A 13,962-nucleotide genomic window follows, 5' to 3' on the forward strand; every position below is an offset into this window, starting at 1 on the left:
CATTGTAGGATTTTTAATGAATTTATTTGCAAATTATGGTGAAAAATAAGTATTTGGTCACCTACAAACAAGCAACATTTCTGGCTCTCACAGACCTCTAACTTCTTCTTTAAGAGGCTCCTATGTCCTCCACTCATTATCTGTATTAATGGCACCTGTTTGAACTTGTTATCAGTATAAAAGACACTTGTCCACAACCTCAAACAAACAGTCACACTCCAAACTCCACAATGGCCAAGACCAAAGAGCTGTCAAAGGACACCAGAAACAAAATTGTAGACCTGCACCAGGCTGGGAAGACTGAATCTGCAATAGGTAAGCAGCTTGGTTTGAAGAAATCAACTGTGGGAGCAATTATTAGGAAATGGAAGACATACAAGACCACTGATAATCTCCCTCGATCTGCGGCTCCACGCAAGATCGCACCCCGTGGGGTCAAAATGATCACAAGAATGGTGAGCAAAAATCCCAGAACCACACGGGGGGACCTAGTGAATGACCTGCAGAGAGCTGGGACCAAAGTAACAAAGCCTACCATCAGTAACACACTACGCCGCCAGGGACTCAAATCCTGCAGGGCCAGACGTGTCCCCCTGCTTAAGCCAGTACATGTCCAGGCCCGTCTGAAGTTTGCTAGAGAGCATTTAGATGATCCAGAAGAAGATTGGGAGAATGTCATATGGTCAGATGAAACCAAAAAAATAACTTTTTGGTAAAAACTCAACTCGTCGTGTTTGGAGGACAAAGAATGCTGAGTTGCATCCAAAGAACACCATACCTACTGTGAAGCATGGGGGTGGAAACATCATGCTTTGGGGCTGTTTTTCTGCAAAGGGACCAGGACGACTGATCCGTGTAAAGGAAAGAATGAATGGGGCCATGTATCGTGAGATTTTGAGTGAAAACCTCCTTCCATCAGCAAGGGCATTGAAGATGAAAATAAATAAAATAAATAAATACATAAATAAATTCATTAAAAATCCTACTATGTGATTTTCTGGATTTTTTTTTCTCATTTTGTCTGTCATAGTTGAAGTGTACCTATGATGAAAATTACAGGCCTCTCTCATCCTTTTAAGTGGGAGAACTTGCACAATTGGTGGCTGACTAAATACTTTTTTGCCCCACTGTATAGTTGTGGTGGTGGAAACATGTTTTGTCTAATGCAGCGGTATTGACCTTCTGGGAAGAAATAAACTTGGTTAAGCTTTCATAATGTATTTTTTACTCTGAGAATTAGAACTTAACATGCAATAATATAGCCCTATTTGGTAAAAGACTAAGTCTATCTTCTGTATACCACCCCTACCTTGTCACAACACAACTGATTGGCTCAAACTCATTAAGAAGGAAAGAAATTCCACAACTTAACTTTTAACAAGGCACACCTGTTAATTGAAATGCATTCATGAAGCTGATTGAGAGAATGCCAAGTGTGTGCAAAGTTATCATCAAGGCAACGGGTGGCTACTTTGAATAATCTAATACATTTGAACGTGCAGACTGGCACTAAGAACAGAACAGCGGGAACGTTTCCTAGTCAACACTATTTCAGCACCGTTTCACGCTGCTCTGTGACAAGCATGGAGAAACGAACAAGAAGGTCCTCCCACGCTGTCATGTCACCCATCGACGTGACTTTGTTGTTATTAAGGCTCGAACTGCGCGAAGCGCAAGAGATATAATCTATACTTTCAACAGTACTGAAGGTCTAAAAGGTATGAAGTAAATCTTGATACACATAAACTATTATATGATACTGAGTAGGCTATTTGAGCAGTAGGGTTATTTAGAGTATTCATGCTTGCTGTGTTTAGTTTCCGTAGTGTAGTGGTTATCACGTTCGCCTAACACGCGAAAGGTCCCCGGTTCGAGACCGGGCGGAAACATTTTTAAAAAAAGTTAATGGGCTATGGCCAATGTCTGAAATTAAACAAATAAATACAGTATTCGTAGGTTTCACATTTTGTCACTATTGTTTTGAACCATTGTTATTTTGTATTGTCAATTGGCACTGGCAAAATGTAATCAAAAGTGAGCGTTATAGAGGGGAACATTAGCCGCAGCATTCCATGTTCCGGAGAGTCTTAGCTTTCGGGAATGGGGTCATAAAAGCTTATAACGGTTCCAAAAGTCCAAAATTGATAAGAAAATAAAGTCAATAGGCCACATTGTCTTCAGAAACCCCTCACTTGGTACCGCTTGTTTCTGTTTACCAGAGCGAGCGTTTGATACGTGTTCTCCTCTACCTTTTCTGTCTGGCAACGCGGTGACACAGGGAGGGAGACTGGGGGTGCAGTGGCCCCAAAGTTTCCAGTCCCCACCACTCCATGAGTACTCTGGAGCACAGCCTCCCGCAATGCTTTTGGGACCACCACCTGCCACCTCTTATCTCCCGTAGCCGACTCCTTCCATGCATGCTGTAGCACGCCATCAGCCAGCCGCAGTCTCTCAAACTTTGACCACAACCCTTTGGTCGCGAGTGAGAGCACTGTCACCTCTTCCCATGGTGGCCTCACCTGCACCTCTACCCACTGTAGCACTGGCTGTAGGTCTGTGTCCTGTCCCTGCTGCTGCCCCCATTCAGCCACGTCGACAGTCTGCAGCTCACAGCAGACAGGCCCGCTCGCCCGACACACTGTGCCACAGACCCCCTCCTCTGCACACAGCTCTCTCTCCCGTCCCTCAATACAGCAGCATTTTTTGGGGTACTCTTCCCCAGATTTGTGCCTCGACACAATCCTATCTCGAAGCTCTACTGACAATTCCTTCGACATGCACTGTCAACTGTGGGACCTTATATAGACAGGTGTGTGCCTTTCCAAATCCTGTCCAATCAATTGAATTTACCACAGGTGGACACCAATCAAGTTGTAGAAACATTTCAAGGATGATCAATGGAAAAAGGATGCACCTGAGCTCAATTTCGAGTCTCGTAGCAAAGGGTCTGAATACTTATTTCATTAAGTTATTTCTGTTTTAATACATTTGCAAAAATTTCTAAACCTGTTTTCACTTTGTCATTATGTGTGTAGATTGAGAAAATACATAATTTAATCAATTTTATAATTGGACAAGTAGGCGCGCAATTGATTATAGTCATTGTAGTTCCCATGTTTTTGATGCTAAACTATGTAGAATATTCTCCTGTTTAAAAAAAACAAAAAATAACAAATGTTAATTGCTCAGCACTTAATTGCTCAGCACCTACTTCTGTTTACCACAGAGAGCGTTTGATTCTCTGCCCTCCTCAACCGTTTATGGCTGGCAAAGTACCAGGATGTTATCTTTTGCTTTGAATCCGAATTTAGAACTGAATTGAATCTGAATATCTGAGAAGTTCAATATTTGAAACTTTTGTGAAATTTAAGTGATAGTTTGTAAACTTGATACACAGAAAATTAATGCTATATATATATATATATATATATATATATATATTTAAACTCAATATATAAATATTATTACATTGAAATTGAATTCAGTTTGAAATCATGATATCAAAGTTCAATTTATGAATTCAATGATTCAATTTGGGCATTACAAATTAAAAAATGTTGAATTCAAATACAATTTCTGTTGGCACTGAAATCACTCCATTCAAATACTACAATAGGGAAAAGGGGAAAAAAATGTTTGATTGGTCCAAAAGTAATTTACATTAAACAAGAATCCATAGTCTACGTAGAATATATAAATATACAACATAAAGAGTAACAGATTATTCAAATTTGTAATTTGCATGCGGTCCAATAACGTGGCGAGATTCTTTAACTCTATTTCTGGCAACAACTTTCAGTTTCCGTAGTGTAGTGGTTATCACGTTCGCCTCACACGCGAAAGGTCCCCGGTTCGAGACCGGGCGGAAACATGTTTTGTCGAAATGGACCAATGACTGAAAACGGAGTGCCTGCGAATCCGATTTTTTCTGTGACCCAAAGCTTCTGTGCATGTGCGGATCACGCTATTACTCTTAGAGAATAGGCTACTCTGGCAAATGGTGCTTGTTTTAGAAAGTTAGATAAAAACTGAGTCAATGTCTGCAAGATCACATAATGATATTATTCTACATAACATAACCGAATATAATAGTATTACGTTACTGTAAGACAAAAACACACCTACATTTTTCTCTCAAATTGCCAAAACACAACCGTTCACACCACTAGGCAAAACACATAGTTTAGCCTACCAATCTGCTCTAAAAAATATTCTTATGGTGGCCAAATCACGTTTTTTTGTCGCAATCCCTTCTAACGTGTCCTTCACAGCCTTTCAGCATCCATAGAGGCGAACAAAGTACATGTTCCAGAGTTTTAGCCACCGCCGGCCCGCTAATTAGACAGGATTCGGTAGCAGCCTATGACGGGAGATTGACGAGGGCGTTATTTTCTGGGCTAAACTAACCATGACGCACCTCTAACAACTAGACATAAAACCTCACATAGTTCTGCCTCAAAACAATGACAATTTCCCTCAACCAGTGACATATTTGGATTTTTAGTTGAGCGCTGATGCTGCTCTGTGATAAACAGTGCCCACTTTGACAAAGGCAGGGGCACAAAATATGTTGATTGTCCATTCCCAGCGCGTCTCTCCAGGGTGCTGTAGGAGAGAAACATAGCTGCGGTACTCCACTAAAGTTCGGTTTAAAAAATCTTCGAACAATCTTAGACGTCTATGTTTGTTTCAGATTTTGTCTGGTCTGGACCAGCTTTGATTTGGCCCAAACATAGATGTCTATAAATGAAGTATTTTTTTCAAATTGAATTCAGAACCAAAAATGAGCGGGATTTCAACACCAGGAAAATACGTATTTTTCAACGTCTGGAAAATAGGCTTTTTCGACGTTCTATAAAATATGTATTATAAACATACGGAAAATACATATTTCCAACTTTCATTCAGAACCTAAATCGAATCTAAACTGAGCCACTTTGGCTTCAGAAACCTCTCCATTGGTACCGATAGCTTCTGTTTACCACAGAGAGCATTTCATTGTCTTTTCCCCCCTCTACCTTTTCGGGCTGGCAAAGTACCAGGATGTTGTCTTTTGGTTTTGAATCTAAATTTAAAGACCTGAAATGGAAAACGGAATATATCTAAGAAGTTGAATATATAAAAGTTGAATATATAAAATGATAGTCAACATAAAGAGTAACAGATTATTCAAATAATGGATATGTATGCTGTCACATCACGTGGTGAGATTCTTTAACTCTATTTCTGGCAACCTCTTTCAGTTTCCGTAGTGTAGTGGTTATCACGTTCGCCTCACACGCGAAAGGTCCCCGGTTCGAAACCGGGCGGAAACATGTTTTGTCAAAATAGGACCAATGACTAAAAATTCACAACGGAGTGGTTGTGTATCCGAATTTTCTGTGACCTATTTTTCTCTGCAGTAAAGATCCCAAAGCTTCTGTGCATGTGCTGATCACGTTATTTTTGCAAATCTACCATTTTCAAATCATGATATAAAAGTTACATTTATGCATTCAATGATTCAATTACAAATTCAAAAATATTGAATTAAAATTCAATGTCTTATAATACGAATACAAATTATGGAATTCCAATACAATTTCTGTTGGCACTGAAATCACTCCATTCTACTACTGCAATGGCGAATTTACATTTAACAGGAATCCCTAGTATACATACTAGTCAGTACTAGTCAAACGTTTGGACACACACACTCATTCCAGGGTTTGTCTTTATTTTCACAATTTTCTACATTGTAGAATAATAGTGAAGACATCAAAACTATGAAATAACACATATGGAATCATCTAGTAACACAAAAAGTGTTAAACAAATCAAAATATATTTGATATTCTTCAAAGTAGCCACCCTTTGTCTTTCAACCAGCTTCATGAGGTAGTCACCTGGAATGGAGGAAGTTTTGCATTTGGAGGATGTTGCATTTGCCATTTTAATGCATAAAAGACAATATAAAAAACTATTGAAGATTACATTGTTTGTTTTTTTAATTGAATGAAATCAGGAATATTTATGAGTGTTATAGCACGATTTGAAATACATGTACAGTGGGGCAATTGTGCAAGTTCTCCCACTTAAAAAAGATGAGAGAGGCCTGTAATTTTCATCATAGGTACACTTCAACTATGACAGACAAAATGCGATTTTTTTCTCTCCAGAAAATCACATTGTAGGATTTGTTTATGAATTTATTTGCAAATTATGGTGGAAAATAAGTATTTGGTCAACAGCAAAAGTTTATCTCAATACTTTGTTATATACCCTTTGTTGGCAATGACAGAGGTCAAACGTTTTCTGTAAGTCTTCACAAGGTTTTCACACACTGTTGCTGGTATTTTGGCCCATTCTTCCATGCAGATCTCCTCTAGAGCAGTGATGTTTTGGGGCTGTTGCTGGGCAACACGGACTTTCAACTCCCTCCAAAGATTTTCTATGGGGTTGAGATCTGGAGACTGGCTAGGCCACTCCAGGACCTTGAAATGCTTCTTACAAAGCCACTCCTTCGTTGCCCGGGCGGTGTGTTTGGGATCATTGTCATGCTGAAAGACCCAGCCACGTTTCATCTTCAATGCCCTTGCTGATGGAAGGAGTTATTCACTCAAAATCTCACGATACATGGCCCCATTCATTCTTTCCTTTACACGGATCAGTCGTCCTGGTCCCTTTGCAGAAAAACAGCCCCAAAGCATGATGTTTCCACCCCCATGCTTCACAGTAGGTATGGTGTTCTTTGGATGCAACTCAGCATTCTTTGTCCCCCAAACACGACGAGTTGAGTTTTTACTAAAAAGTTATATTTTGGTTTCATCTGACCATATGACATTCTCCCAATCTTCTTCTGGATCATCCAAATGCTCTCTAGCAAACTTCAGACGGGCCTGGACATGTACTGGCTTAAGCAGGGGGACACGTCTGGCACTGCAGGATTTGAGTCCCTGGCGGCGTAGTGTGTTACTGATGTTAGGCTTTGTTACTTTGGTCCCAGCTCTCTGTAGATCATTCACTAGGTCCCCCCGTGTGGTTCTGGGATTTTTGCTCACCGTTCTTGTGATCATTTTGACAGGATTTTTTTTTCTCATTTTGTCTGTCATAGTTGAAGTGTACCTATGATGAAAATTACAGGCCCCTCCCATCTTTTTAAGTGGGAGAACTTGCACAATTGGTGGCTGACTAAATACTTTTTTGCCCCACTTTATGTTATTAATAAAGAACACATTAAAGCATCTCATAGAGAAGACTACTTTGAGGTTGACTTTAATGAAATCAAAGCCATAGTTATGATAATGTTGGAGCACAATCCTTTGTACAACAAACTTATTCACACAATAACTATAGAAATTGGTTTATAATACAAGACATATTCACCGTGATTAGTATAAAATGTTGGTCTTTGTGCAACATTTACACAAAGTAGCCCTCAAAAATAATACAGTGCATTCGGAAAGTATTCAGACCCCTTGACTTTTTCCACATTTTGTTAGGTTACAGCCTTATTCTAAAATGGTACCTGTGAAATAAACACAAATCAAACGAGTCCAAACCAATTCCATTAATGGAAATAGATTTTCAGTTCTTTATTTTATTTGTGTGTATCTGTAGTCACTCCCCCTTCTCCACCATCCAGCTTTACTTTTCAGTCTCATAAAAGGCAGACTGTTTGAGCTCCTGTCAAATGCCCTGTGCCAGGTACAGGGACTAGATATATAACTAGATATTTTCCTGCCACTCATGGAAAGCTGGTATGTGTGTGTGAGGGCTGTTGGGGTCTTGTTTCAGCTGCTGGTGGCAGCACCTGTATAGATGGCCGGAGGGATGCTGCTCGGAGGATTTTCTTTCCTCAGGTTGCTCCTTCCTCACTGCCTACCAGTGCTTCGAGGTCTACAGCCCCCATTGAAAGAAGGCAGCGGCAGCAACATCCTCAAATGGCGTCCTTGACTTGATGAGGCATCCTGCTGTGTAAGTGCAGGTGGCAGAGGACGTGACAGTGACACTAACCGTTTCACTCTGCAGTAACATAATGCCACAGCTGTATGTCTCTAGGAGCTTCTCTGGGCTGGTGTTAAGAGCAAAGCAGATCCACCCACTTCAGGATCTCTTCCTCCCTGTGGTGCTTGGCCAGTAGGACATCATTGGCAGCTCTAATGGGCTCTGTCCATCAGCCATGATCCAAGATGAAGAGGCAACCTCATCTCTTGTTGGGCCCAGTGGAGAAGCTGTCAAGGGCAGTGGTGGTGTGGCTGGCAGAGGTGTGCTTGGCCAATCTGAAAGAGAGGCACAATATTATTTTAATAACAAAGTGTTTACTATAGACTAACCTAAATCAAGTGTGTGTTTGTGTGTGAGACAAAACAAGTTAGTGCCTGCACACATAAGTTTGTGTGTGATACAGTATAATTTGAATTACCTGTATCCAGCAGGTACTCTTCAGAGCAATCCTATTTTGTTGTGGCAGGAGCTGGTGTCAAAAGGGAGTGAGGCAGGACAGCCTGTAGGGAGGACCACTGTTAGTGCTGGGCTGCGCTGCTGGGGCTGGATCAATCTCAGCAGAGAAGAGAGCATGCATGTCGTTCCTCCCCTGAAATAGATGCCCAATTACCTTAGTTTAGCTTTATGATTATTCTAATGTGTGTGTGTGTGGTGGAGCGTGAACTGTGTGATCATGTCGCTGTGCTGTTTCTTTTTTGTTGTATTCTAAATGCACAATATTAACTTTTCCCGACTGCTCAGTTTACTCGCCCTGGCAATCACTGATGTGTGTGTGTTCATATAACACAGAACTTTGTCAAGCTGACCGAGTCCTTGTAGTAGGAAATTCAGTGATAAGCTTTGGCATCAACTACTATCAACAGTGTAGAGTAAAAAGGGTATCAATCATTCAGATCTGTATTGACATAGACTTATTCATGTGAAGTTACAAAACTTCAAGGACCTAGTCATCGCTCGAGTTTAACAACGGATGTAGGTTAAGAAAAGTGTTCAGACCCCTTGACTTTTTCATATTTTGTTAGGTTACAGCCTTATTCTAAAATTGATTATCAATCGACACACAATACTCCATAATGACAAAGCAAAAACAGGTTTTTAGAAAATGTTACAATTACATAAGTGTTCAGAGCCTTTACTCTGTACTTTGTTGAAGCACCTTTGACAGCGATTACAGCCAAGAGTCTTCTTGGGAATGCCGCTACAAGCTTGGCACACCTGTATTTGGGGAGTTTCTCCCATTCTTCTCTGCAGATCATCTCAAGCTCTGTCAGGTTGGATGGGGAGCGTTTTTTCAGATCTCTCCAGCAATGTTCGATCAGGTTTGAGTCCGGGCTCTGGCTGGGCCACTCAAGGACATTCAGAGACTTGTCCCGAAGCCAGTCCTGTGTTGTTTTGGCTGTGTGCTTAGGGTCGCTGTCCAGTTGGAAGGTGAACCTTCGCCCCAATCTGAGGTCCTGAGCGCTCTGGAGCAGGTTTTCATCAAGGATCTCTCGGTACTTTCTCCATTCATCTTTGCCTCGATCCTGACTAGTATCCTAGTCCCTGCTGCTGAAAAACATTCCCACCACCATGCTTCACCATAGGGATGGTGCCAGGTTTCCTCCAGACGTAACGCTTGGCATTCAGGCCAAAGAGTTCAATCTTGGTTTCATTAGACCAGAGAATCTTGTCTTTAGGTGCCTTTTGGCAAACTCCAATCAACTCAATGCACCATATGTACACGTCAACCAGGAGCTCTAAAGGGGCAGTACCGTTTAGTTCCTGTATATACTGGTTACAGAGACGTTGCATAGGCATAGTTCATAGGGTTGGTTTGGCAGTGTCTGGCATCGTCTCCTATCTTAACTTAACTTCTGACGGGTACGTGGGACGGTAGCGTCCCACCTGGCCAACATTCAGTGAAATTGCAGAGCGCGAAATTCAAAAATACTAAATTCAAATATTTAACATTCTTGAAAATATATGTGTTATACATCAAAATAAAGCTTAACGTCTTGTGAATCCAGCCACCATGTCAGATTTCAAAAAGGCTCTACAGCAAAAGCAAACCATGCGATTATCTGAGGACTGCACCCCGCATACAAACACATGAAAATCATATTTCAACCAGGCAGGTGCGACACAAAAGTCAGAAATAACGATATAAAAAATGCCTTAGCTTTGATGATCTTCTTCTGTTGGCACTCCAAAAGGTCCCAGTTATATCACAAATGGTCCTTTTGTTCGATAATGTCCTTCTTTATATCCATAAAAACTCAGTTTAGCTGGTCACTAATCCACTCAGTTTCCTTCCATCAAAATGCATACAAAATTAATCCCAAACGTTACTTATAAACTTTTCCAAACAAGTCAAACAAAGTTTATAATCAAACCTTAGGTATCCTAATATGCAAATAAACAATAAATTTAAGACTGAGAATAGTATGTTCATTACCGGAGATAAATAAGAAAGAACGCGCTTTACTCCACGCGCTTGGAAACACTACAGCCAAAATGGGAGCCACCTAGAAAAACTACTAACTAATTTCTGGGTCATTTTTCCAAAAACCAGCCTGAAACTCTTTCTAAAGACTGATGACATCTCGTGGAAGCCCTAGGAACTGCAATTTGGGAGGACTTGGGCTTATAATTATACTACCAGCCATTGAAAATAGTGGTAAGCTGAAATATTTGGGGGGGGGGGAGTTTGTACTCTGGGTTTCGCCTGCCATATCAGTTCTGTTATACTCAGACATAATTTTAACAGTTTTAGAAACTTTAGAGTGTTTTCTATCTAAATCTACCAATTATATGTAAAACCTAGCCTCTGGGCCTGAGTAACAGGCAGGTTACTTTGGGCATGCTTTTCTTCCGGATGTCAACATACTGCCCCCTACCCCAGAGAGGTTAAAGAACATATTCTGGGCGTTCTGCCAAATAGTCTAAAGAAGGAGGTCATATTGGCCCCACCTCAAGTCTTTACCAGGCACAGGCAGAAACCAAGGATTGTTTATGACACCAAAGACAAGATGCACAAAGTAAAATGTCCTTTAAAGGCACATGAAAGCCCGCTAGGAGTTTGCCAAAAGGCAACTAAAGGACTCTCAGACCATGAGAAACAAGATTCTCTGGTCTGAGGACACAGGACATGTACTCTGCACATGAGCTGACCAACTGGCAAGTGTCTTCACTGACATTTTCAACCTGTCCCTGACTGAGTCTGTAATACCAACATGTTTCAAGCAGACCACCATAGTCCCTGTGCCAAAGAACAGTAAGGTAACCTGCCTAAATGACTACCCACTCGTAGCACTCACGTCTGTAGCCATGAAGTGCTTTGAAAGGATGGTTATGGCTCACATCCACACCACTATCCCAGAAACCCTAGAACCACCTAGATTTGCATATCGTCCCAGCAGATCCAAAGATGATGCAATCTCTATTACACTCAACAATGCCCTTTCCCAGCTGGACATAAGGAACACCTACAGTTGAAGTCAGAAGTTTACATACACCTTAGCCAAATAGATTTCAACTCAGTTTTTCCACGATTCCTGACATTTAATCCTAGTAAAAATTCCCTGTCTTAGGTCAGTTAGGATCACCACTTTATTTTAAGAATGTGAGATGTCAGAATGATAGTAGAGAGAATGATTTATTTCAGCTTTTACTTCTTTCATCACATTCCCAGTGAGTCAGAAGTTTACATACACTCAATTAGTATTTGGTAGCATTGCCTTCAAATTGTTTAACTTTGGTCAAACATTTCAGGTAGCCTTCCACAAGCTTCCCACAATAAGTTGGGTGAATTTTGGCCCATTCCTCCTGACAGAGCTGGTGTAACTGAGTCAGGTTTGTAGGCCTCTTTGCTCGCACACTTTTTTTCAGTTCTGCCCACACATTTTCTATAGGATTGAGGTCAGGGCTTTGTGATGGCCACTTCAATACCTTGATTTTGTTGTCCTTAAGCCATTTTGCCACAACTTTGGAAGTATGCTTGGGGTCATTGTCTATTTGGAAGACCCATTTGTGACCAAGCTTCAACTTCCTGACTGATGTCTTGAGATGTTGCTTCAATATATCCACATACTTTTCCACCTCATGATGCCATCTATTTTGTGAAGCGCACCAGTCCCTCCTGCAGCAAAGCACCCCCACCCCCACTTTTTTATGGCGGTTTTGGAGCAGTGGCTTCTTCCTTGCTGAGCGGCCTTTCAGGTTATGTCGATATAAGACTTGTTTTACTGTGGATAAAGATACTTTTGTACCGGTTTCCTCCAGCATCTTCACATGGTCTTTTGCTGTTGTCTGGGATTGATTTGCACTTTCTGCACCAAAGCACGTTCATCTCTAGGAGACAGAACGCGTCCCCTTGCTGAGTGGTATGACGACTGTGTGGTCCCATGGTGTTTACACTTGCATAGTATTGTTTGTAGAGATGAACGCGGTACCTTCAGGCATTTGGAAATTGCTCCCAAGGATGAACCAGACTTGTGGAGGTCTACAATTGTTTTTCTGAGGTCTTGGCTGATTTCTTTAGATTTGCCCATGATGTCAAGCAAAGAGGCACTGAGTTTGAAGATAGGCCTAGAAATACATCCACAGGTACACCCTCAATTGACTAAAAGTATGTCAATTAGCCTATCAGAAGCTTCTAAGCCATGACATCATTTTCTGGAATTTTCCAAGCTGTTTAAAGGCAGCTTGGGCAGCTTGGAAAGAGGACAGAGCACAGAGGAAACCGGTACAAAAGTATCTTTATCCACAGTAAAACAAGTCCTATATCAACATAACCTGAAAGGCCGCTCAGCAAGGAAGAAGCCACTGCTCCAAAACCGCCATAAAAAGTGGGGGTGGGGGTGCTTTGCTGCAGGAGGGACTGGTGCGCTTCACAAAATAGATGGCATCATGAGGTGGAAAAGTATGTGGATATATTGAAGCAACATCTCAAGACATCAGTCAGGAAGTTGAAGCTTGGTCACAAATGGGTCTTCCAAATAGACAATGACCCCAAGCATACTTCCAAAGTTGTGGCAAAATGGCTTAAGGACAACAAAATCAAGGTATTGAAGTGGCCATCACAAAGCCGTGACCTCAATCCTATAGAAAATGTGTGGGCAGAACTGAAAAAGCGTGTGCGAGCAAAGAGGCCTACAAACCTGACTCAGTTACACCAGCTCTGTCAGGAGGAATGGGCCAAAATTCACCCAACTTATTGTGGGAAGCTTGTGGAAGGCTACCTGAAATGTTTGACCAAAGTTAAACAATTTGAAGGCAATGCTACCAAATACTAATTGAGTGTATGTAAACTTCTGACCCACTGGGAATTGTGATACAGTGTATTATAAGTGAAATAATCTGTCTGTAAACAATTGTTGGAAAAATTACTTGTGTCAAGCATAAAGTTGATGTCCTAACCGACATGCCAAACTATAGTTTGTTAACAAGAAATTTGTGGAGTGGTTGAATAATTAGTTTTAATGAGTCCAACCTAAGTGTATGTAAACTTCTGATCTCAACTGTATGTGAGAATGCTATTAATTTACTACAGCTCAGCGTTCAACACCATAGTGCCCTCCAAGCTAATAACTAAGCTAAGGACCCCGGGACTAAACACCTCCCTCTGCAACTGGATCCTGGACTTCCTGACGGTCCGCCCCCAGGTGGTAAGGGTAGGTAACAACACATCCCCCACGCTGATCCTCAACATGGGGGCCCCTCAGGGGTGTGTGCTCAGTCCCATCCTGTACTCCCTGTTCACTCATGATTGCATGGCCAGGCACGACTCCAACACCATCATCAAGTTTGGTGATGACACAACAGTGGTAGGCCTGAACACCGACAACGATGAGACAGCCTATAGGGAGGAGGTCAGAGACCTGGCCGTGTGGTGCCAGGACAACAACCACTCCCTCCACGTGATCAAGACAAAGGAGATGATTGTGGACTACAAGAAAAAAAGGACTGAGCATGCCCCATTCTCATCAACGGGGCTGT

The 13,962-nt window shown here is 41.5% G+C and overlaps 3 non-coding genes across 3 annotated transcripts; all 3 read left to right on the forward strand.

The window, feature by feature from the left end:
• Positions 1-1,816: 1,816 nt before the first annotated feature.
• Positions 1,817-1,889, forward strand: trnav-aac. Its single transcript has one exon. It is a non-coding gene; the product is annotated as a tRNA-Val (tRNA).
• Positions 1,890-3,798: 1,909 nt separating this feature from the next.
• On the forward strand, positions 3,799-3,871 carry trnav-cac. Its single transcript has one exon. It is a non-coding gene; the product is annotated as a tRNA-Val (tRNA).
• Positions 3,872-5,242: 1,371 nt separating this feature from the next.
• On the forward strand, positions 5,243-5,315 carry trnav-cac. The gene has a single exon. It is a non-coding gene; the product is annotated as a tRNA-Val (tRNA).
• The last annotated feature ends 8,647 nt before the right edge of the window (positions 5,316-13,962 follow it).

The sequence above is a fragment of the Oncorhynchus tshawytscha genome, linkage group LG01 (assembly GCF_018296145.1).
Source record: "Oncorhynchus tshawytscha isolate Ot180627B linkage group LG01, Otsh_v2.0, whole genome shotgun sequence".
Classification (NCBI taxonomy): domain Eukaryota; kingdom Metazoa; phylum Chordata; class Actinopteri; order Salmoniformes; family Salmonidae; genus Oncorhynchus; species Oncorhynchus tshawytscha.